The sequence below is a fragment of the Haliotis rubra genome, unplaced genomic scaffold, assembly GCF_003918875.1.
Source record: "Haliotis rubra isolate DU_JTF1 unplaced genomic scaffold, ASM391887v1 Scf100, whole genome shotgun sequence".
NCBI lineage: Eukaryota > Metazoa > Mollusca > Gastropoda > Lepetellida > Haliotidae > Haliotis > Haliotis rubra.
This window is the reverse complement of record NW_025764893.1, coordinates 2,280,186-2,303,670: the sequence shown is the minus strand read 5'-3', so window position 1 is coordinate 2,303,670 and position 23,485 is coordinate 2,280,186. Positions and strand designations below refer to the sequence as shown.

Below are 23,485 nucleotides of genomic sequence, written 5' to 3'. Positions count from 1 at the left end.
CGATTCCGTTTTATGGAGGTAGTGGCGGTACTGGACAACACGCTAATCAAAATCCCCATGCGAAAATCCCAAACATCATGTGAAAAGTAACAATATTAGAAGTCAATTGAGATATGTACATTCACGCACTGCTCCATCAACATGACAATAGTTGTATCTTTATTTGATTATACCTGAGTCAAAATGTGCGTTAAATGTATAAACGTAAAAAATTAGGAGATCTTTTCAAATATTCCCAGAGATTCCAAAGAGAGACCATTTGAAGGGACAATGTTCATAGTACGTTGCATGCAATGAATAAAAAGCAGGACTCAAGAAATCCTATATTTGGAATGACAGTGTTTCATAGACACTTATGATATAGTCGGGAACATGCAATGGACCTTGCTTTGATCAGAGATTTTGATGAGTTACTTTTCTGTTCACAGGTTGAAGATAGGCAGCCCTCTTCTCCCCCAGAGAGTTATATCACAGATCAGCCATCGTCAAAGCGAACCTATCCAGTTCATGTGTATCGTGCATGTCATGAACATGTATCCACTGAAATGCAATAAAATATGTGGAAACGAAACTGATGTGTTTCTGTATAGCAGCTCAGTATAAAATGTTTTGGTGTAACTACCACTTGTGTGAGTGAGTGAATGTGGGTCAATCCCCTTTGTCTGTGTGTCGGTTTGTGAGCATCCTCTGAGGAAATCCTGAAGTGATGCAGTCATTGACACGTCGGGGTGGGTAAGGTACTGTCACTCCTTTCAGTGTGGGGGGCCAAATGATTCACTACTAGACACTGCCACAGACACATCGAGTTTTTCCCACTTTTCATCCTCCCCCGGTTTAATAAGGATTGGATGATCACAATGTCTGCGTGATAAAATCTGCCGAAACGTAACTGATATGTTTTTGAAATGATCACATGTATGAGAGAGTGAATTTAGTCGAACCCATTTTGACTGTATGCGTTACCACACACACACACACACACACACCCAACCCCACCTTTAAGTCCGTTTCGTTTTATTGTCACTATGTAATAGGTAGTCTGTCATACAGACCCTGGAAACAAATAAACCCCATGTAGCCCATACATGGTAGAGACCCGCCTCCGTGGTGTAGTGGTTAGAGCGTCCAGCCTGAGAGCTTGAAGGTCGCTGAGTTCGATCCCGACCGCAGCGTCTTACCAAAAGACGCGTTAAAATATGGTACTTGTTGGTCCCTGCCTGGCACTCACTCGGCATTAATGGGTACAACAAGGACTGGTCGGTCGACTTCGAGTCAGTATACTGTGTCTGAGTGGGGTATTCATGCTTCACTGCGGCATAGTATCTCAGTGGGCTAGCACTATAAAACCAGCTTCAGTCTGGGCTAGTACATCCTTTTGCGCTTGGAGCTCGTCACTGGTGACACCAATCACCCTGCACCGATTGCCGCCATTGCTATCAACAAAAGCTGGCCCTGCCACCACCAATCTCCTCCTCCTCTCAAGCCCACAGCAAACAGGCCTTCAGATTCACCCACGGCCGGCCCGACCCGGCCTCTCGGCCAGGACACATGCAAGTGTTTCCCCTGAAAAACTGTTTACTACTCCCAGAGACTTTTCGTAAAACCTAAAACAATCGAGCTACTGCTCTCCATAAAATCATCTCTCATTTCTTTTCCTAATTTCTTGTATATATGTGCTTTATTTTCCATTTGTTTTGTATTTATTGCTGTACATAGTGTACATAATTCCAGCCCCTACTGCCCACCCATCCAAACAAACACCCTCCCCCATCCCCTCTACACTTCATCATGGCCTCCCCCTCCCTTACCCTCTCATTGTTTTCTACACCAACAAAAGACTTCCCACCCCTCCACCTCCCTACAGCAACTAAACCCCATCCCCATTAATTTTGGTAATGATTTCGACTCCCTCGTCCCACCCCAACAAACAACCAAACAACCACCCCCTCCCTCACAACCCCCAAGCAACAAAACTAAATCCACCAAACGCCCACACATTTCACCCACCGAAAACCAATCTAGCAAAAAAAAATGTGACAAAGCTACCCCACCTCAACCCCAAGAAAACAAACTTATCCTCCTTGCCTTTGCTACAAACACCCACACGCCACTCAACCACACTTAGTCAATAAACAAATTTGCCCTTTGCCTCAAACAACACAACATACAATACAAATGCATAAATAATTATGCGGACGAGGGCTTCAAAATCACATTCACAGACCAACAAGCACTAAACAACACCTTAAAAACACACTCATCGACGGCACACAGATAAGTTGGCGAGTATCCACGCTGGCAGACATCCATCCAAGACGTTATATACATAGACACAAGAGAAACTGAATCAGATATCAAACACTACATCAGCATCGTAAAACACCATCCCCAACCAACCAAAATCACCAACTATAGAACTATCAACAACAGACAACTCACCACCTACAACCCCAACACACAAAACAACCTTCCTCACATTTGACACCACTACACTCCCCACCCACATTACATTTGGGCCCTTACCACCACAAAGTACATCCAACACGCAAAACCCACAACAATGCAAATACTGTTTTTCATACTCCACACATCTCAGATTCATGCAAGCTCCCAATGTTATGCCCCAAAATGCGGGTCGGACACACACACTCTCGATGAATGTCGCCAACAGAAATACTGCATTCACTGCAACACACCCGGCCACACCGCTACACAAAATACATGCCCCATCAAGCAAAACACATCCTCAGGCTAAACAAACACATCAAAAACACTGACCTGCCAAAACCAGCACGCACACTACTTTCCATATCACTCCATCCTCTCAGCCAGCTCATCCTCCCCTATACCTCCTCCACCCCAACTCATCACTCTACTCACCCCCACCACCACCAAAACCCAAAACAACGGCCACCCCAACCAACCACCAAACCTCCAGGCCCCCCCACCCACCCACCCAAACATAACCCCCATCTTACCCACCCCAAGGCCGCCACAATCCGGCACCCCTAAACAACCCCCTCCTCCACACCCACCCCAACTGCCCGACCTAAACCATCCGTCCCAAACTGCAGCCCCCTCCAAACCCGTAAACCCCACCCCACCCTCCAAGCACCTCCCAACACAAACCACCAAGCCCCCCTACCCACAATTAAAACTCAAGCCCTCCCACCTAAAACACCCAGCACCTGCCCACAAACCCTCACTAACCCTCACACCTCAAAAAATTAAACCCAAACCTTAACAAAATAGTAGAACTCATCATCGCAGCCACAACAATGGAAAAACCAACAGTCAAAAACTATACACCCTTGCACATAAATCCAAACTCTACCACAAAGCTTGGCCAGTCTACTCATCGCCCTCAAAAACCCTTCTAAACAACAAACCTCTAAGCTACTTTAGCACCAAATCTTCATTCTTCAAAATTCATGCCCCACGCCATGGCATTTATAAAACCCATATTCCTAATTGCAGTAATCATGGCACTTATACAGTGGAACTGCAACAGTCTCAAGCTCATGAGCATGAGCTCAAGGCACTCATTGCCCATAACAAAATTTCACCCGACATCCTGGCTCTGCAAGAAACAAAATTATCCCCAAAACCGCCTTCAAATTACCAGGGCTACAATTTTATTCATAAAGACAGACCACGGCCAACTAACTGTCCGGCCCCCTGCAGGGGGACTGGGGATTTTCATTGCAGAGGAACTAAACTATAACATATTGCAAATTCCTGTACAAGATCTCGAAGTCCTGGCAATATCAACTAAAATGAATAACAAAGACTTAACCATCATTAATGTCTATAGAAGACCAAATTTCAAAATTACCACCCAAGATTTGGACATTCTGGCAAAATGTATAAGTCCCCAAACCATTATCCTCGGTGACTTTAATGCACACCACCCACTGTGGGGCACAAGACCCTATACTGATTCAAATGGCACCCACCTTACTGACTGGCTAAGCACACACAAGCCTTAACTCACTCAAGCGACAATCAACCCACCCGCTACCCCCTCTCCCATCTACACTCACCCACAGCCATCGACATTACTCTCACCACACCCAAAATTACACAAGCTTGTATATGGGAGGTCCACGATGACACCTGGGGCAGTGACCACTGTCCCATCAAAATCACAATCACATCACACATACCCACCCACACCCCACCACCCCACCACAGCCACCCACTGAACTAAGATTCAACATTAAAAAAGCAAATTGGAACAAATTCTCAGCCGCTTTTGTAAACAAATGAGACACCACAGCCATTTTCAACACAGACATAAACACTTTCAACACAAAACCTGACTAATGCCATACTAGACATCTCAGAAAATGCATTCCAACTTTTCGATATAACCCTGCACAAAAACAGTCCCTGGTGGAGCACAGAAATCATCAAAGCCAGAAGGCAAGAAAAAGGCCCTAAATCAATCCAAGAGGGACCGTTCGAAATTACACTTGGCAAAACAACTAAGAAATAAAACTAAAAAATTAATTGAGGGCGGCAAAAATGACCACTGGAAACAATTCTGTTCCACCCTTTAAGCTAACAAATCGAAACTCTAGAACTATGTGGAAAAAATCTAATGCCATTAAGGGCATTTCCAAAAAAAAACTATTTATCCAAACCTTCCGGACCTAGCCACAAACAAAGACAGAGCTAATGCATTTGCTGCCCACCTCTCGGCTGTCAGTAGCTCCACCAACTACCCACCTTCTTTTCAAAACACCATTTCAAGCAGCCCCCATACACCCCACAACCACCACACACAGATCTACCTATAAACAAAATAATAAATATACACGAACTCCAATCTGCACTCAGAAACAAACAGACAGCCTCAGCCCCGGGTCCAGATACCATTACATACACTATACTCAACAAATTAACACCTAACATGCAAAACTTAACACTTACCCTCTTTAATCATATCTGGACCTCAGGTACTATCCCAAACTCATGGAAAACAGCCAAGGTGGTGCCAGTTCTCAAACCAGGGAAACCTAGAAATGAGCCTGATTCTTATCGCCCTATCTCCCTCACCTCTCATCTATGTAAAACTTTAGAAAGCATTATTAACAACAGGCTCAAACACCTTATATACACAAAAAATCTAATTAAGGAGGACCAGAGCGGCTTTACTCCAAACAGGCAAACTTTAGACCATATTTTACATTTGGAACAAGACATCAAGGTAGCCCATGCACAAAAACAATACACTATGGCCATTTTCATCGACTTTAGTAAAGCATTTGATATGGTTTGGCAAAACAGCCTCATACAAAAACTCCAAAAATATGCCATTAACGGCAGAATTCTAAATTTCATCCACTCTTTCCTTAATAATAGACAGATAATCCTCAAATCTCACAACACCCTCTCGGACCCCCATCCCCTAGAACATGGGACCCCCCAGGGCAGCATATTATCACCAACACTTTTTAATTTCATGATCAACGACATATTCCCAGATAAATGGCCTGAAATTTCAAAAGCCAAATTTACCCGGCGATATTTCCTTCTGGACTTCTTCCGCTTCGGTCAAACAAGTCTCTACAAAATGCCAAAAATGCTTAACCATATTCAAAATTGGGCCCAACAGTGGGGTTCCTCATTAATGTTAAAAAACCGTGGGCATACTCTTCAAAACACAAAGAATGCAAAATTTTACACCCAAACTGCACCTAAATAACCAAAAAATTGAATTAAAAGGAAGCAAAATTCCTAGGAGTAACCTTTGACCAACATATGTCATGGACACCCCACATTCATAACCTGGTCAATTCTTGTCAAAAGATCTCAACTTAATGAGAGCCATCATGCACAAACTGGAAGCCAACAAACACACACTTATTAACATATACAAAACGCTCATTCTGCCTAAACTGGACTCGCGCGCCCCATTCTCCACTCCCTCTCCTCCTGTAACCTCAAAAATAAACTCCATCCAATATAAAGCCCTAAAATTAGCCCTAGGCATGAGGACTGGTACCTCCCTAAACACATTACTTCTACTCTCTCAGGCACCACTTCATTCACACAAAGAATCAACCAAACAACACTCACTTACTGGGCTGGGGCCCAACATTTACCCACTATTTAAACTCGTCACACATAAATACACCAACATAAAAAATCAACACTCAAGAAATTCAAATTAAATCCCCTAAAGCTCCATGCCTCACCCACCTCCATAAACTACTACAGGCACAACAGCTAAAGCGACATACAACATACACCTCCCATTACAAGCTACATTCACGACATACCCCCACCCACCACAGACACCACCCTAGACAACATTCTCCAGCAGTTACCAAAAACACCAACAAACCCACCATAACAAACATCACAAACAACTATATCAACAATAACTACCCAACACACACCCATATATATACAGGCGCCTCAATCAGCCCCAAACAAAACAACTGGTATAGGCATACATGTCCAACAAACCCCCATTACAACCAACCTGCACTATACAAACCACACCTCAATACATACAGCAGAACTAACAGCTATCCTCACTGCACTCCACCTAATACCTACCCTCCCACAAACTAACTTCCTAATTCTCTCCGACTCACTAAACTCCATTAGGCAAATACATGTACATAACAAATTACTCCAAATCTAAGCCCTGATCTCATTCATAATATCACAATCCAAACCGACTCACTTAAGCGAGCAAATAAAACATTACTTTCACCTGGATACCAGGCCATTCAAACATATTAGGAAACGACACAGCAGATACAGCAGCCAAATTAGCAACAACACACAAATCACCAAATATAAACTTTCATACATCCAAAACAGAAACTAAACAACTCATTAAATCAAATATTCTTCATACTGACTTTCAACACAACATAAACAATAACAAATCAACATGGGTTACTTCCATTATAAAATCACCCTTAAGGAAAATCCTACATTTTTCAAACATTAAAAATATTGACACGGCCATAAACAGACTCATCACACAAATCCACAAACCTCAACCACACACTTTACAAACAAAATAGACATGCAGATGGACTATGCACACACTGTAATACCCAAAGAGACATAAATCCACATACTCATACACTGCCATCTACAAAGAGACAAACATTAAGCAACTACAAAACAGCATTCTCTCTAAATATCACAATAACATCCACTACTCCTCAACCCACACAGCCCAACAAAGTATCTTCCAACGCCCTAACATTATTTCCAAAACTCAAACCTTCTAAAAGAATTTAGAACTCATTAAATAAGCTACAGCCACTTCTCTCACCTCCCACTCACTGCAACATTCAGGCCAGCCGTTCAAACCTCAGTTATCCATTCTGCCCCTACAACTTTAGACACGGCTCTCAATTTCATTTTATCCATACTCTTCACGCCACGCTCGCTCTCCCCTCTCGCTAATGTAAACAGCCCGTCATAAGCCCATACTGCCAAGGTCAAGGTCACTCGCCAGCCAGCTCACTACTACCGCTTGTCCCTCAGCCCGGCCTATGCCTCATTGCGCCTCCCTTGCTCCCCTCAGCCCCGCCTCTACCCGTCCAGCTTAACACCTTTTTATTCATTCTTTATATGGCCCCTTATATAGCTTATGCAGCTTAACTGCATTTAAATATCTGCCCCTATGCTATACATGTTCAATATTCACCCCGTCCCCACCCCTTAGGCCCCTTTTATGTCACCTATCGTTTATTTCAACTCTATCTCTTACTTATTAACAATCACTACTCCTATTTATCCCTCCTTTTTTCCTTCTTTTAACTTGGCTTTTTATTATTTTTATCTCTATTTATGGTTATAAAAGTTTTTTTTCCAAATCCAACTTAGGTTTAATGCCCCAGCATTTATATTTTTAGGTAAGGTGGTTTATCCCTTATTAACATTTATTACTTATTACATTGGCTCCCACCTACCCCGTCGTCAGCGAAATTGGCTTACGCCAGCCACATCACCTCACAAGGTAGAGATGTGTGGCAAGTCTATATTACCAGTTTCAGGGTCTGTACAAATCTGCTGAATTCACAGAATCCATGCAGAGACAGAGCCTGTAATTATGGAGTTAATTTCAAAGTTGTCATCTGTGTTTAGTATAGAAGTACATGGAGAGGTTCCCAAACCACTCCCCAACCTCAGGAGTCAAGACCTTCTGTTCCTTCGCTGTCCCCGATTCTATAGTGCTCCGACAACAGGTGTAATTACATTGAAGACAGAGTGATATAGAAAGTCTCTATATTCTTCAGTTGTTTCATTCTTTTTCTGGTAGGGGCGGTGGTGTAGCCTGGTGGTTAAAGCTCGCTCGTCATACCGAAGACCCGGGTTCGATTCCCCACATGGATACAATGTGTGAAGCCCATTTCTGGTGTCTCCCGCCTTGATATTGCTGGAATATTGCTAAAGCGGCGTAAAACCAAAACTTACTCACTCCTTCTCAGGTAAGAAGTGGGATTGACAATTAAACGAAAATTGCAGTTAAGGGTCTTTGGAGAGAGGAACTGGGCGCAGTAGGTATTTCTAGCACACACACATTTACTGGCATGTCAGTGATGGGTGATAAGAATCTGTAATTGTGTTGTGAAATTCCAAACAATTATAGCCAATTATAGCCCTGCAGATTTGTTTTGTCTCTGAAAAAGAAGAACGGCTCTTTTTCTTCATACTTTATGACCATAATTTAGAAACCATTAATTGTAGCAAAACAACAACTGGTTACATTGTCTGTTGTAATGTCAGGTATTTCCACCTTACCTGAGTCCAATAGCTGCAATATTATTCACTCATGGTCTTTTTCAAATATCTTTTGATGGCTTTGTTTGTTATTTTGTCATACTGGGTGTCAGTGGGTTGTGTTTTACCCCGCTTTTAACAATATTCCAGCAATATCACGGTAGGGGACACCAGAACTGGGCTTCACACATTAATTGTGACCGTGTGGGGAATCGAACATGTCACAAGCGAACGCTATCCCCACAGGGCTTCCCCACCGCCCCTCATATGAAACAAACGGGTTTGAGGTTGTCTTCATGCAGTAATCCATGCTTGTCGTAAGAGGCGACTAACGGGATTGGGTGGTCAGTCTCGCTGACTTGTTGACACATGTCATCGTATCCCAGTTGCGTAGATCGATGCTCATGCTGTTGATCACTGGATTGTCTGGCCCAGACTCGATTGTTTACAGACCGCCGCCACATAGTTGGAATATTGCTGAGTGCTGCGTAAAACTGACATGCGCAGGGTACGGATGAAACCAGTCGTTAGCGTCACGTAATGCTATGACGATCTCGCGAGATTTATGACGTCGCTATGACGACAGTTTCACTTCTGATGCCGCCATTTTGACGCTATCATACTTCTGTGATATTGCTGAATTTCTGCTGACATTTGCCTCACGATCTGCTCATCACCAGTTATTGTCACTATGTACTCCTACACCCAAGGTATTTCTTTATGTCTACACTACTTACTGTTGCCTTTTTGCTTTCTTTTATGACTTATTTACTTTATTCATCCTGGTGTAGGGAAACGAAGAAACTTCCAGAACATCCTGCCAGCTGCCATTAAATACTGACTTGTCCTAGAATCTTTCTCACATTAATTGAGGCCTCTCAACCATTCAGAGTGTTTACAAGTTGACACCTGCAGTTTACGGGTCCCCAGACCCGGAAGTAGAAATGTATTATTCTTTATAGCTCGCGCTTTTTGCGAAGCAAGCGCTCAAAGGCGCATTTGCTACCTTCGGCAGTAAGTGACGCGCGCAGCGCGTCATATATATATAGAAGCACGCGAGAGCGGGCTGATCTCCGTTAGGAGACATTTTAGACGAAATTAGAGGTCATTTTCGTGTTTTACTGGCAAAAGTTTAATTTAAAACTTCGTCTGAAAGACGATAGTTTTAAACACGAATTTTAGTAATGCTCCAAAACATCAATCCAATCGTTAGTAATCAAGGGGAAATCCCGATGACGTTCCTTTTATCTGATTGGTCAATTGTGGACGCACGTGTCGAATGTTCCGAATAAGGTAGTCGGTTACTACGACTGCCACAACTTGTGACAGTGAATCATAGTAAGGAATTTGTGAATGTAGAGAATGGTGCGTGCATTCTTAAAATTGAGAGTACGTGGAGAGCGGTGAAAGCGTCCCTGCCCAGGTATGGAACTACGAAAGGATTGTATGATAGTTATTTTGTGGAATACATTGTGAGGAAGAAATATTTACGTTGTTCTGATGATCCTTTCGTTACATTTCTTACTTTTATCCGCCGTGTATTTGACCCCCAAAAAACCCATGAATATTTTAAAATGGTTGAAAATGAAAATAAAGAAAATGCCATGCAAAATGAAAGCACAGATGAATTTAATTCAAGTGCAGATTTGTTCTTATGGAGTAAGTCAATTCAGGGGCAGATTTGTTCTTGTAATGTAAAGGTAAGTGAAGCGTTTCGATATTTGTTTTCTTGCTGTGCTACATATCATGTAAACTTACCTGTTTTGTTTATTGTAAATGAAAATGGAAAAAGAAGGATACAATGAAGCATCTAAGGGCTAAAATGTTTCATTTCAACGAAACAATACATTACTGGGGTATTTTTACGTCAGCGTCTTCTTAAAATATGAATAAACATTGCAATTGACAAACCCAGAAAAAAATACAAACCCTAAAACATTGTTGAGGAACGATGGGCTAGAGAAGATTATCGATTACTATCCAAGGGCAATTTTATGGGCCAAAACAAGGCCTAAACAGCGATGTTGTTATTCGCTGGAGCAAACAAAAAATGGCGTCAGCGTTAGTGCTCGCTTCGATGTAAATATGGCTTCTGCGCATGTCTGTAGCGAAACTTCCGGGGACCCGTAAAGTGCAGTTTACCCTACAACAGGAATACAACGTCCGCTTCACACAATTATATAAAATGAGCAGTTTACTCTCATAACTGGTGGTTAATGAGGTTTTATTGTATGGATACCCATGTCGATATTCTGCAGGTTTCACAGGGCTTGAACAAACCTGAAATTTGAAAATGCCTAATTGCCAGTGATTTGCCCTAAAAGGCCCTATATTTAGCAAAACGTGTCAACTTTTAATAAACTACTTATACAAATGTGTTAAATAATCGCGAAGCAAAACTTTCCCAGTACAGGGATGTAACTAAGAGTTATTTCCCTCTTATGGTCGTTCCGCATTTGACCAACCTTGAGTGTCTTCAACTATTGATTTCTTATGGGTTTCTATAGTTCCTTAAATTATTGACTGGGTCTTGAAAAGCCCCTAAAAGGCCATAACTTCGATTGTTCAAAACTGTAGGAACCCTGTTCTGTTTTCTACAGCTGTCCTGGTACATTGCCAGTCTTGACATGACTGCTCAGATAAGGCAATATAGTCAGCATGTTGATAAGGATATGAACATGGGTGTCCCAATTCCGGTTGTCTAAGGATGCCAGTCCGTTATTTAGGAGTTATTTATATTATTTAGAAATTATCATTTAAAACTATTAATTATTACCTCATCGTGTCCCAATAGCGTAGATCTATGTTCATGCTGTTGACCACTGGATTGTTTGGTCTAGACTTGATTATTTACAGACTGCCGCCATATAGTTAAAATATTGCTAAGTGCGGCGTAAAACTAAACTCACTCATTAATTATTACCTTAGAGAATTGTGCCTGTCGAGCAGTATGTGAACTGTGGTTACTCACATGATGCTTTTACGAGTGCTTCTAAAACCAGGTTGAACGGGCTAAACAACAGTCCGTGACGACCAGGTATCAAGAAAACATGAACAATGTCAACATGCTTCAGCACGTCTTATTGTGATATATTGTATACATTATATACATTATGGCCAACAGTATTCACAGAATTTACCCCCTGGTTGCTTGTCTTAGCGACAGGTGACTTGCGATAGAGAGACAAACATATGGAATTGTGGTGGTGAATTCTAAAGGTGCTCCCAACCTACTACATACATGTTATTGATACAAATAAATACAAGAACTTTCTTCTGATCTGTATCGTAAATCACTGGGCAAAGAGCACATGGTTTGGGCCATTGGTAGACCAATGGTGTACCAAAATAACCTGTTTAATTATGTGAGCATGATTTTGTTTTATACATGATGACAGCACCATTTTACGTACACGTGCTGCTACTAAGGGAACATTAACTCATTTAAGGCTTGGGGTAATATTATCTTGACATCAACCAAACATACCTTTATGTATGCACTGATACATAGACAAAATAAAAGGGTCAAATTTGCACTGTACATGCTTGTTTGTTATAACGTAATTAAATAAAATGAATAATTATATAGATAAACTAAATAATTGTATATATCTGCAAAGTATAGGGGTATACCTAAATGAACATGCAAGATTTAAAATGTCAAAACTAAATTATTGGTTGTTACATTCATTTTAATGTCCTCATTCACTAATCATCAGTTAGGGTTTAATGAAGCCATTTGTAGATGAAGGTTTGATACAGTCAGGTTCTGTTTTTGTTTGATTATTTAACAGACTTTCTTTCATTTTTTCCCACAGCTCTTGACCCCGTGATGAGGTTCCGTTTGAACTTTTTAAAACTGAATATAATAAAATAGAATACTTCTATACATAAAATACATAAGTGTATGCATAGAACATAGGGAATACTTTAATGTCACCTTAATGAATGTGCCAGATTAAGTGTCCCAACTTAATGATCACTCATTTAGATGTCCTGGTTTACTCATGATCAGTTTTGATACAGTCAGGTTCTGTTTGTTGTTTAGTTATTTCTAAGACTCTCATTCCTTCTTTCCCCAACAGCCCTTGACCTCGTGATCAGGTTCCCTTTGAACTTTGACATCTGGGCCCCTCCTCGCCAAGTGGGTGTCTTAGGGAATCCGTTATTTTATAGTTATTATAAGACTGAAATTGTGTGTGTCTTTTATTTTGTGTATGAACTTAACCATCATTTACTAACACAATGTCATACCAACACATATACTATTAATTTGGACACTACTCTCAATGTGCATGTGTACAGTAAATACCTATACCGTATAGAAATCACATTTTTCTTACATTATGACTATTAATCAACTATGAACATCTACCCTTTTCTCTACTTCCACCTTCTGTCACTCTCTACTTTTCCTTCTCTCCCCCCTGTCAGCGTCCTACTTGGGAGATACATGACCATCCTTGAACCCCTGTCTGAGCTGCCCACCCCTCCCACCTCTCTCTCCTACCCCACTCCCTACTTCCGTTTCTCGTGATGTCCCCCCACTTCGTTGACATCAACCTGGATGATGACGACACCCCGACCCAGTCCCCAGTTCGAGTCTTCCTGTCACGTGTGTCTGGATTTTTGAGGAGAGTGTTCCGTGTGAAGATGGACGCTTAGAGTGACATCTTGGAATTGTTTGGATTCTTGAAGAGTGTGTTTAAGATGGACGCTTAGAGTGACATCTTGGAATTGTTTGGATTCTTGAAGAGTGTGTTTAAGATGGACGCTTAGAGTGACATCTTGGAATTGTTTGGATTCTTGAGGAGTGTGTTTAAGATGGACGCTTAGAGTGACATCTTGCAATTGTTTGGATTCTTGAGGAGTGTGATTAAGATGGACGCTTAGAGTGACATCTTGCAACTGTTTGGATTTTTGAGGAGTGTGTTTAAGATGGACGCTTAGAGTGACATCTTGCAACTGTTTGGATTCTTGAGGAGTGTGTTTAAGATGGACGCTTAGAGTGACATCTTGGAATTGTTTGGATTCTTGAAGAGTGTGTTTAAGATGGACGCTTAGAGTGACATCTTGTGACTGTTTGGATTCTTGAGGAGTGTGTTTAAGATGGACGCTTAGAGTGACATCTTGTGACTGTTTGTATTCTTGAGGAGTGTGTTTAAGATGGACGCTTAGAGTGACATCTTGTGACTGTTTGGATTTTTGAGGAGTGTGTTTAAGATGGACGCTTAGAGTGACATCTTGTGACTGTTTGGATTCTTGAGGAGTGTGTTTAAGATGGACGCTTAGAGTGACATCTTGTGACTGTTTGGATTCTTGAGGAGTGTGTTTAAGATGGACACATCGAGTGACATCTTGCCACCTTGGAATAATAATTAATTGCATTGAATCCTAAATACAATATGTTTGGTGACTTTCTACGTTTTTGGACCTTTCGGACGTTTTTTCGGACCTTTCGGATATTTGGTGGTTTTGGGATTTTTCATCGATAAAAGCTCTTTGTTTCATAAAAGACTATATTTCCTTGTTTATTTTGGCTTTTTCGGACAAGATTTAAGTCCAGTTTTTTAAATATTTATTCGGCTCTTATGAGTATTAACTATTAAATATTGCTTTTACTTTCTAGCTGATTTGTCTTGTTTTGTTTTTTGTTTTGATTGCGCGTGCGCGTGCGCGTGCGCGTGTAGTAGTATTGAGTAGTAGTGTGTAGTGTGTGAGTTGTTACTTTTATTCCAGCAATATCACACGAGAAATGGGCCTCACACATTGTAACCGTGTCTTCAGTGTGAGGCGTGCACACTATAATGACTAGGTCATCTCACCGACCCCTGCTAGGTTAAGCAATGCCACTGCACTTCTACGACAAATCCCGTGGTCACCCGTTCATCTATCACATAACCGAACTGTAGTCCTACAATCTGAGTAGTTGGTCCTATGTCCTAGATGCCCTCTGCTACGTGTTAGTGAGTGAGTGTGGTTTTGTCCCCGTTTTTAGAGTCAGATATTGGTACCATACCAGGACGATGTGTACGAATACAATACTGGCAATGGCCGATACTGTAGTCTCCCTTGAATATGTTTATGTCTGTGTGTGAGTATATATTTTGCAGTGAAGATTGGACCAGTGAAAACATCATTTGCCTGCCTCAGCAACGACCCATCATGGCCATGACATCAGAGCAGGGTGGCGGTGGCAGCTGACGTCTAACCTGCAGTATTTTAGTAGATTTTGTTACTGGAGTTCCTAAGTTTTATTTCTGCACGATTCCGTTTTGTGGAGGTCGTGGCGGTACTGGACACCACGTGCACGCTAATCAAAATCCCCATGCGAAAACATCAGGTGAAAAGTAACAATATTGGAAGTCAATTGAGATACATTACATTCACGCACTGCTCCATCAACATGACAATAGTTGTATCTATATTGGATTATACCTGTGTCAAAATGTGCATTAAATGTATAAACGTAAAAATTAGGCGATCTTTTTCAAATATTCCCAGAGATTCCAAAGAGAGACCATTGAAGGGACAATGTTCATAGTACGTTGCATGCAATGAATAAAGCAGGACTCAAGAAATCCTATATTTCGAGTGACAGTGTTTCATAGACACTTATGATATAGTCTCTGATCAGAGATTTTGATGAGTTACTTTTCTGTTCACAGGTTGAAGATAGGCAGCCCTCTTCTCCCCAGAGAGTTATATCACAGATCAGCCATCGTCAAAGCGAACCTCTCCAGTTCATGTGTATCGTGCCTGTCGTGAACATGTATCACTGAAATGCAATAAAATATGTGGAAACGAAACTGATGTGTTTCTGTATAGCTCAGTATAAAATGTTTTGGTGTAACTACCACTTGTGTGAGTGAGTGAATGTGGGTCAATCCCCTTTTGTCTGTGTGTCGGTTTGTCAGCATCGTCTGGGAGGAAATCCTGAAGTGATGCAGTCATTGACACGTACGGGTATGGTACTGTCACTCCTTGAGTGTTGGGAGCCAAAGGATTCACTAGTGACACTGCCACGGAAACATCGAGTTTTCCCCACTTTCCATCCTCTCCGGTCTAATAAGGATTGGATGATCACAATGTCTGCGTGATAAAATCTGTCGAAACGTAACTGATATGTTTTTGAAATGATCACATGTATAAGAGAGTAAATTTAGTCGAACCCATTTTGACTGTGCGTTACACACATCCACACACACCCAACCCCACCGTTAAGTCACGTTTCGTTTTATTGTCATTATGTAATAGGTAGTCTGTCATGCAGACCCTGAAATAAATTTACCCAATGTAGCCCATACAAGGTAGAATGTGTAGCAAGTCTATATTACCAGTTTCAGGGTCTGTACGAATCTTGCTGAATTCACAAGTGAGGACAGAGCCTGTAATTATGAGTTAATGTCAAGTTGTCATCTGTGTTTAGTATTAGTACATGGAGAGGTTCCCAAACCACTCCCCAAGACTCAGGAGTCAAGACCTTCTGTTCCTTCACTGTCCCCGACTCTATAGTGCTCCGACAACAGGTGTAATTACATTGAAGACAGAGCGATATAGAAAGTCTCTATATTCTTCGGTTGTTTCATTCTTTTTCTCTGGTATAGGGGCGGTGGGGTAGCTAGTGATTAAAGCGTTCGCTCGTCACGCCGAAGACCCGGGTTCGATTCCCCACATGAATACAATGTGTGAAGCCCATTTCTGGTGTCTCCCGCCGTGATATTGCTGGAATATTGCTAAAAGCGGTGTATAACCTAAAACTTACTCACTCCTTCTCAGGTAAGAAGTGGGAGTGATAATTGAACGAAAATTGCAGTTAGGTGTGTTTTGGAGAGGAACTGGGCGCAGTAGGTATTTCTGTCACACACACATTTACTGGCATGTCAGTGATGGGTGATAAGAATCTGTAGTTGTGTTGTGAAATTCCAAACAATTATAGCCATATATAGCCCTGCAGATTTGTTTTGTCTCTGAAAAGAAGAACGGCTCTTTTTTCTTCATATTTTATAACCATAATTTAGAAACCATTAATTGCAGCAAAACAACAACTGGTTACATTGTCTGTTGTAATGTCAGGTATTTCCACCTTACCTGAGTCCAATAGCTGCAATATTTTTCACTCATGGTCTTTTTCAAATATCTTTGATGGCTTTGTTTGTTATTTTGGCATTCTGGGAGTCTGTTGGTTTGGTTTTACGCCGCTTTTAACAATATTCACGCAATATCACGGTGGGGACACCAGAACTGGGCTTCACATTAATTGTAACCGTGTGGGGAATCGAACATGTCACAAGCGAAACCGTATCCCCACAGGGCTTCCCCGCCGCCCCTATATGAAACAAACGGGTTTGAGGTTGTCTTCATGCAGTAACCCATGCTTGTCGTAAAAGGCGACTAACGGGATTGGGTGGTCAGTCTCGCTGACTTGTTGACACAGGTCATCGTATCCCAATTGCGTAGATCGATGCTCATTCTGTTGATCACTGGAATATGCAGACTCGATTATTTACAGACCGCCGCCATATAGCTGGAATATTGCTGAGTGCGACGTTAAACAACAAACCAACCAAATTGATAAGTAGGTAAGTGAGTGAGAGTGTTAGGTTTTAAGCCGCTTTCAGCAATATTCCAGCATTATCACTGCGGGGGACACTAAAAATTAGCTTCACATATTTTACCCATACCGGGAATCGAACCCTGGTCTTCGGCGTGACGAACGAACGCTTTAACCACTTGGCAAACCCTACGTGCTTTACGACGTTTAAATATGGCAGTAAAAGGGAGAGAACCACACGTTTCTAACCTCGCAATCCGAGTAACGCGGTGTTAAAGCTCAGATGACAATTAGAATAATGGGGGTTATTATCTTTCTTTTGCGTAATCGTGTTTGGCATCATAATTCGCAGTTGGAAGGGGACATTTTCACAGGACCATACACTGATCCGTGGCACCAAGAGAGTTAACGCCACGCTCACCAATATTTCAGTACAATGGCGGCGATGTCAATAATGATAATAATAATCTGATTCAGGAATCCAACGAATGTCATAATGCGTCTGGACTCTACCAAGTCAGGGTGGCTGACCATCCGATCCCGTTAGTTGCCTCCTACACCAAGCATGGGTTCTTGAACAACGCCCAAACCTAAAACAAACAATTCAGGAAAGGTAAAAGACCAAGACCGTTGTAAAGTGAGATCTTAATGCTAATACAGGTGAACTTAACTCCCATGCCTTATCCTAAACTACAGCACAGGGACAGCATAGAGACTCACCAGACATCGTCAGCATCGTGCTTGCATTTACTTCGCGAGGTGCCTATTATACTTGGAACTAATTCACTTTGCCCTCATGTTTCATCCATAACATCTCATACAATGGCTAAGTGTTTGTTACTTACAATCGACTACAGTGAATGATTCTATTTGATTCGTTGTGTTTGAAATATACTTAAAATCTCATGTATCAGATTATGTTTGCAGTTAGACTTTGATGCTGCTTCGTCTCGTGTCTGACTAACAGGATTAGAATTGATCTTCAGTAACCCATGCTTGTCGTAAGAGGCGACTAACGGGATCGGGGGGCCATCTCGATGACTTGGTTTACACATGTCATCGTGTCCCAATTGCGTAGATCGATGCTCATGCTGTTGATCACTGGATTGTCTGGCCCAGACTCGATTGTTTACAGACCGCCGCCACATAGTTGGAATATTGCTGAGTGCTGCGTAAAACTGACATGCGCAGGGTACGGATGAAACCAGTCGTTAGCGTCACGTAATGCTATGACGATCTCGCGAGATTTATGACGTCGCTATGACGACAGCTTCACTTCTGATGCCGCCATTTTGACGCTATCATACCTCTGTGATATTGCTGAATTTCTGCTGACATTTGCCTCACGATCTGCTCATCACCAGTTATTGTCACTATGAACTCCTACACCCAAGGTATTTCTTTATGTCTACACTAGTTACTGTTGCCTTTTTTGCTTTCTTTTATGACTCATTTACTTTATTCATCCTGATGTAGGGAAACGAAGAAACTTCCAGAACATCCTGCCAGCTGACCTTGCATTAAATACTGACTTGTCTTAGAATCTTTCTCACATTAATTGAGGCCTCTCAACCATTCAGAGTGTTTACATACAACAGGAATACAACGTCCGCTTCACACAATTATATAAATTGAGCAGTTTACTCTCATAACTGGTGGTTATTGAGGTTTTATTGTATGGATACCCATGTCGATATTCTGCAGGTTTCGCAGGGCTTGAACAAACCTGAAATTTGGAAATGCCTAATTGCCAGTGATTTGCCCTAAAAAGGCCCTATATTTAGCAAAACGTGTCAACTTTTAATAAACTACTTATACAAATGTGTTAAATAATCTCCATCGCGAAGCAAAACTTTCCCAGTACAGGGATGTAACTAAGAGTTATTTCCCTCTTATGGTCGTTCCGCATTTGACCAACCTTGAGTGTCTTCAACTTCTTATGTCTTATGGGTTTCTATAGTTCCTTAAATTATTGACTGGGTCTTGAAAAGCCCCTAAAAGGCCATAACTTCGATTGTTCAAAACTGTAGGAACCCTGTTCTGTTTTCTACAGCTGTCCTGGTACATTGCCAGTCTTGACAGGACTGCTCAGATAAGGCAATATAGCCAGCATGTTGATAAGGATATGAACATGGGTGTCCCAATTCCGGATGTCTAAGGATGCCAGTCCGTTATTTAGGAGTTATTTATATTATTTAGAAATTATCATTTAAAACTATTAATTATTACCTCATCGTGTCCCAATAGCGTAGATCTATGTTCATGCTGTTGACCACTGGATTGTTTGGTCTAGACTTGATTATTTACAGACTGCCGCCATATAGTTGGAATATTGCTGAGTGCGGCGTAAAACTAAACTCACTCATTAATTATTACCTTAGAGAATTGTGCCTGTCGAGCAGTATATGAACTGTGGTTACTCACATGATGCTTTTACGAGTGCTTCTAAAACCAGGTTGAACGGGCTAAACAACAGTCCGTGACGACCAGGTATCAAGAAAACATGAACAATGTCAACATGCTTCAGCACGTCTTATTGTGATATATTGTATACATTATATACATTATGGCCAACAGTATTCACAGAATTTACCCCCTGGTTGCTTGTCTTAGCGACAGGTGACTTGCGATAGAGAGACAAACATATGGAATTGTGGTGGTGAATTCTAAAGGTGCTCCCAACCTACTACATACATGTTATTTATACAAATAAATACAAAAACTTTCTTCTGATCTGTATCGTAAATCACTGGGTAAAGAGCACATGGTTTGGGCCATTGGTAGACCAATGGTGTACCAAAATAACCTGTTTAATTATGTGAGCATGATTTTGTTTTATACATGATGACAGCACCATTTTACTTACACGTGCTGCTACTAAGGGAACATTAACTCATTTAAGGTTTGGGGTAATATTATCTTGACATCAACCAAACATACCTTTATGTATGCACTGATACATAGACAAAATAAAAGGGTCAAATTTGCACTGTACATGCTTGTTTGTTATAACGTAATTAAATAAAATGAATAATTATATAGATAAACTAAATAATTGTATATATCTGCAAAGTATAGGGGTATACCTAAATGAACATGCAAGATTTAAAATGTCAAAATTAAATTATTGGTTGTTACATTGGTTGTTTTAATGTCCTCATTCACTAATCATCAGTTAGGGTTTAATGAAGCCATTTGTAGATGAAGGTTTGATACAGTCAGGTTCTGTTTGTTGTTTGATTATTTAACAGACTTTCATTCATTTTTTCCCCACAGCTCTTGACCCCGTGATCAGGTTCCCTTTTGAACTTTTTAAAACTGAATATAATAAAATAGAATACTTCTATACATAAAATACATAAGTGTATGCATAGAACATTGGGAATACTTTAATGTCACCTTAATGAATATGCCAGATTAAGTGTCCCAACTTAATGATTACTCATTTAAATGTCCTGGTTTACTCATGATCAGTTTTGATACAGTCAGGTTCTGTTTGTTGTTTAGTTATTTCTAAGACTCTCATTCCTTCTTATCCCAACAGCCCTTGACCTCGTGATCAGGTTCCCTTTGAACTTTGACATCTGGGCCCCTCCTCGCCAAGTGGGTGTCTTAGGGAATCAGTTATGTTATAGTTATTATAAGACTGAAATTGTGTGTGTCTTTTATTTTGTGTATGAACTTAACCGTCATTTACTAACACAATGTCATACCAACACATATACTATTAATTTGGACACTACTCTCAATGTGCATGTGTACAGTAAATACCTATACCGTATCGAAATCACATTTTTCTTACATTATGACTATTAATCAACTATGAACATCTACCCTTTTTCTCTACTTCCACCTTCTGTCACTCTCTGCTTGTCCTTCTCTCCCTCCCTGTCAGCGTCCTACTGGGAGGTACATGACCATCCTTGAACCCCTGTCTGAGCTGCCCACCCCTCCCACCGCCTCCCTGCCCCTCCCTACTTCCGTTTCCGTGATGCCTCTCACTTCGTTGACATCAACCTTGATGATGACGAAACCCCAACCCAGTCCCCAGTTCGAGTCTTCCTGTCACGTGTGTCTGGATTCTTGAGGAGAGTGTTCCGTGTCAAGATGGACGCTTAGAGTGACATCTTGGAATTGTTTGGATTCTTGAGGAGTGTGTTTAAGATGGACGCTTAGAGTGACATCTTGCAATTGTTTGGATTCTTGAGGAGTGTGTTTAAGATGGACGCTTAGAGTGACATCTTGTAATTGTTTGTATTCTTGAGGAGTGTGTTTAAGATGGACGCTTAGAGTGACATCTTGCAATTGTTTAGAGTGACATCTTGTGACTGTTTGGATTTTGAGGAGTGTGTTTAAGATGGACGCTTAGAGTGACATTGGATTCTTGAGGAGTGTGTTTAAGATGGACGCATCGAGTGACATCTTGCAATTGTTTGATTCTTGAGGAGTGTGTTTAAGATAATCGAGTGACATTGTATTGGAATCAGTGTGTTTAAATACAACATGTTTTGTGATTTTCTACATTTTTGGACCTTTCGGACGTTTTTTCGGACCTTTCAGATATTTGGTGGTTTGGGATTATTCATATATAAATGCTCTTTGTATCATAAAAGACTATATTTCCTTGTTTATTTTGGCTTTTTCAGACAAGATTTAAGTCCAGTTTTTTTAATATTTATTCGGCTCTTATGAGTATTAACTATTAAATATTGCTTTTACTTTCTAGCTGATTTGTCTTGTTTTTTGTTTAGATTGCGCGCGCGTGTGTGTAGAGTATTAGTATTAGTAGGAGTAGTAGTAGTAGTAGTGAGAAGAAGTGTGTAGTGGGTGAGTAGTTACTCTTATTCCAGCAATATCACACGAGAAATGGGCCTCACACATTGTAACCGTGTCTTCAGTGTGAGGCACGCACACTATAATGACTAGGTCATCTCACCGACCCCTGCTAGGTTAAGCAATGCCACTGCACTTCTACGATAAATCCCGTGGTCATCCGTTCATCTATCACATAACCGAACTGTAGTCCTACAATCTGAGTAGTTGGTCCTATGTCCTTGATGCCCTCTGCTACGTGTTAGTGAGTGAGTTCTACGATAAATCCCGTGGTCACCCGTTCATCTATCAGATCTATAACTGTACTACAATCTGAGTAGTTGGTCCTATGTCCTTGATGCCCTCTGCTACGTGTTAGTGAGTGAGTTCTACGATAAATCCCGTGGTCACCCGTTCATCTATCACATCTATAACTGAACTACAATCTGAGTAGTTGGTCCTATGTCCTTGATGCCCTCTGCTACATGTTAGTGAGTGAGTGTGGTTTTGTCCCCGCTTTTAGAGTCAGATATTGGTACCATACCAGGACGATGGGTACGAATACAATACTGACAGTGGCCGACACTGTAGTGTCCCTTGAATATGTATATGTCTGTGTCTGAGTAAATAATTTGCAGTGATGATTGGACCAGTGAAAACATCACTTGCCTGCCTCAGCAACTACTCATCATGGCCATGACGTCAGAGCAGGGTGGCGGTGAAAGCTGACGTCTACCCTGCAGTCTTTAAATAGATTTTGTCCATGGGGTTCTTAAGTTGTATTTCTGCTTGATTCCGTTTTGTGGAGGTAGTGGCGGTACTGGACACCACGTTAATCAAGATCTCCATGCGAAAACCCCAACCACCATGTGAAAAGTAACAATATTAGAAGTCAATTGAGATATGGCGTACATTCACGCACTGCTCCATCAACATGCCAATAGTTGTATCTATATTGGATTATACCTGTGTCAAAATGTGCATTAAATGTATAAACGTAAAAATTAGGCGATCTTTTTCAAATATTCCCAGAGATTCCAAAGAGAGACCATTGAAGGGACAATGTTCATAGTACGTTGCATGCAATGAATAAAGCAGGACTCAAGAAATCCTATATTTGGAGTGACAGTGTTTCATAGACACTTATGATATAGTCGGGAACATGCAATGGACCTTGCTTTGATCAGAGATTTTGATGAGTTACTTTTCTGTTCACAGGTTGAAGATAGGCAGCCCCCTTCTCCCCAGAGAGTTATATCGCAGATCAGCCATCGTCAAAGCGAACTTCTCCAGTTCATGTGTATCGTGCCTGTCGTGAACATGTATCACTGAAATGCAATAAAATATGTGGAAACGAAA

General features: G+C 41.2%; 3 long non-coding RNA genes across 3 annotated transcripts; 2 read left to right on the top strand and 1 right to left on the bottom strand.

Annotated features, from left to right (window-relative positions):
• Nucleotides 1-2,643: 2,643 nt before the first annotated feature.
• LOC124266984 lies at nucleotides 2,644-7,383 on the bottom strand. Its single transcript, XR_006895919.1, has 3 exons — nucleotides 7,318-7,383; nucleotides 3,572-3,574; nucleotides 2,644-2,708 (listed from the first exon to the last, which is right to left on the bottom strand). It is a non-coding gene; the product is annotated as an uncharacterized LOC124266984 (long non-coding RNA).
• Nucleotides 7,384-9,367: 1,984 nt separating this feature from the next.
• On the top strand, nucleotides 9,368-15,569 carry LOC124266802. Its single transcript, XR_006895858.1, has 2 exons — nucleotides 9,368-9,470; nucleotides 15,429-15,569. It is a non-coding gene; the product is annotated as an uncharacterized LOC124266802 (long non-coding RNA).
• Nucleotides 15,570-18,518: 2,949 nt separating this feature from the next.
• Nucleotides 18,519-23,485, top strand: LOC124266810. The gene is made up of 2 exons (XR_006895859.1): nucleotides 18,519-18,708; nucleotides 23,345-23,485. It is a non-coding gene; the product is annotated as an uncharacterized LOC124266810 (long non-coding RNA).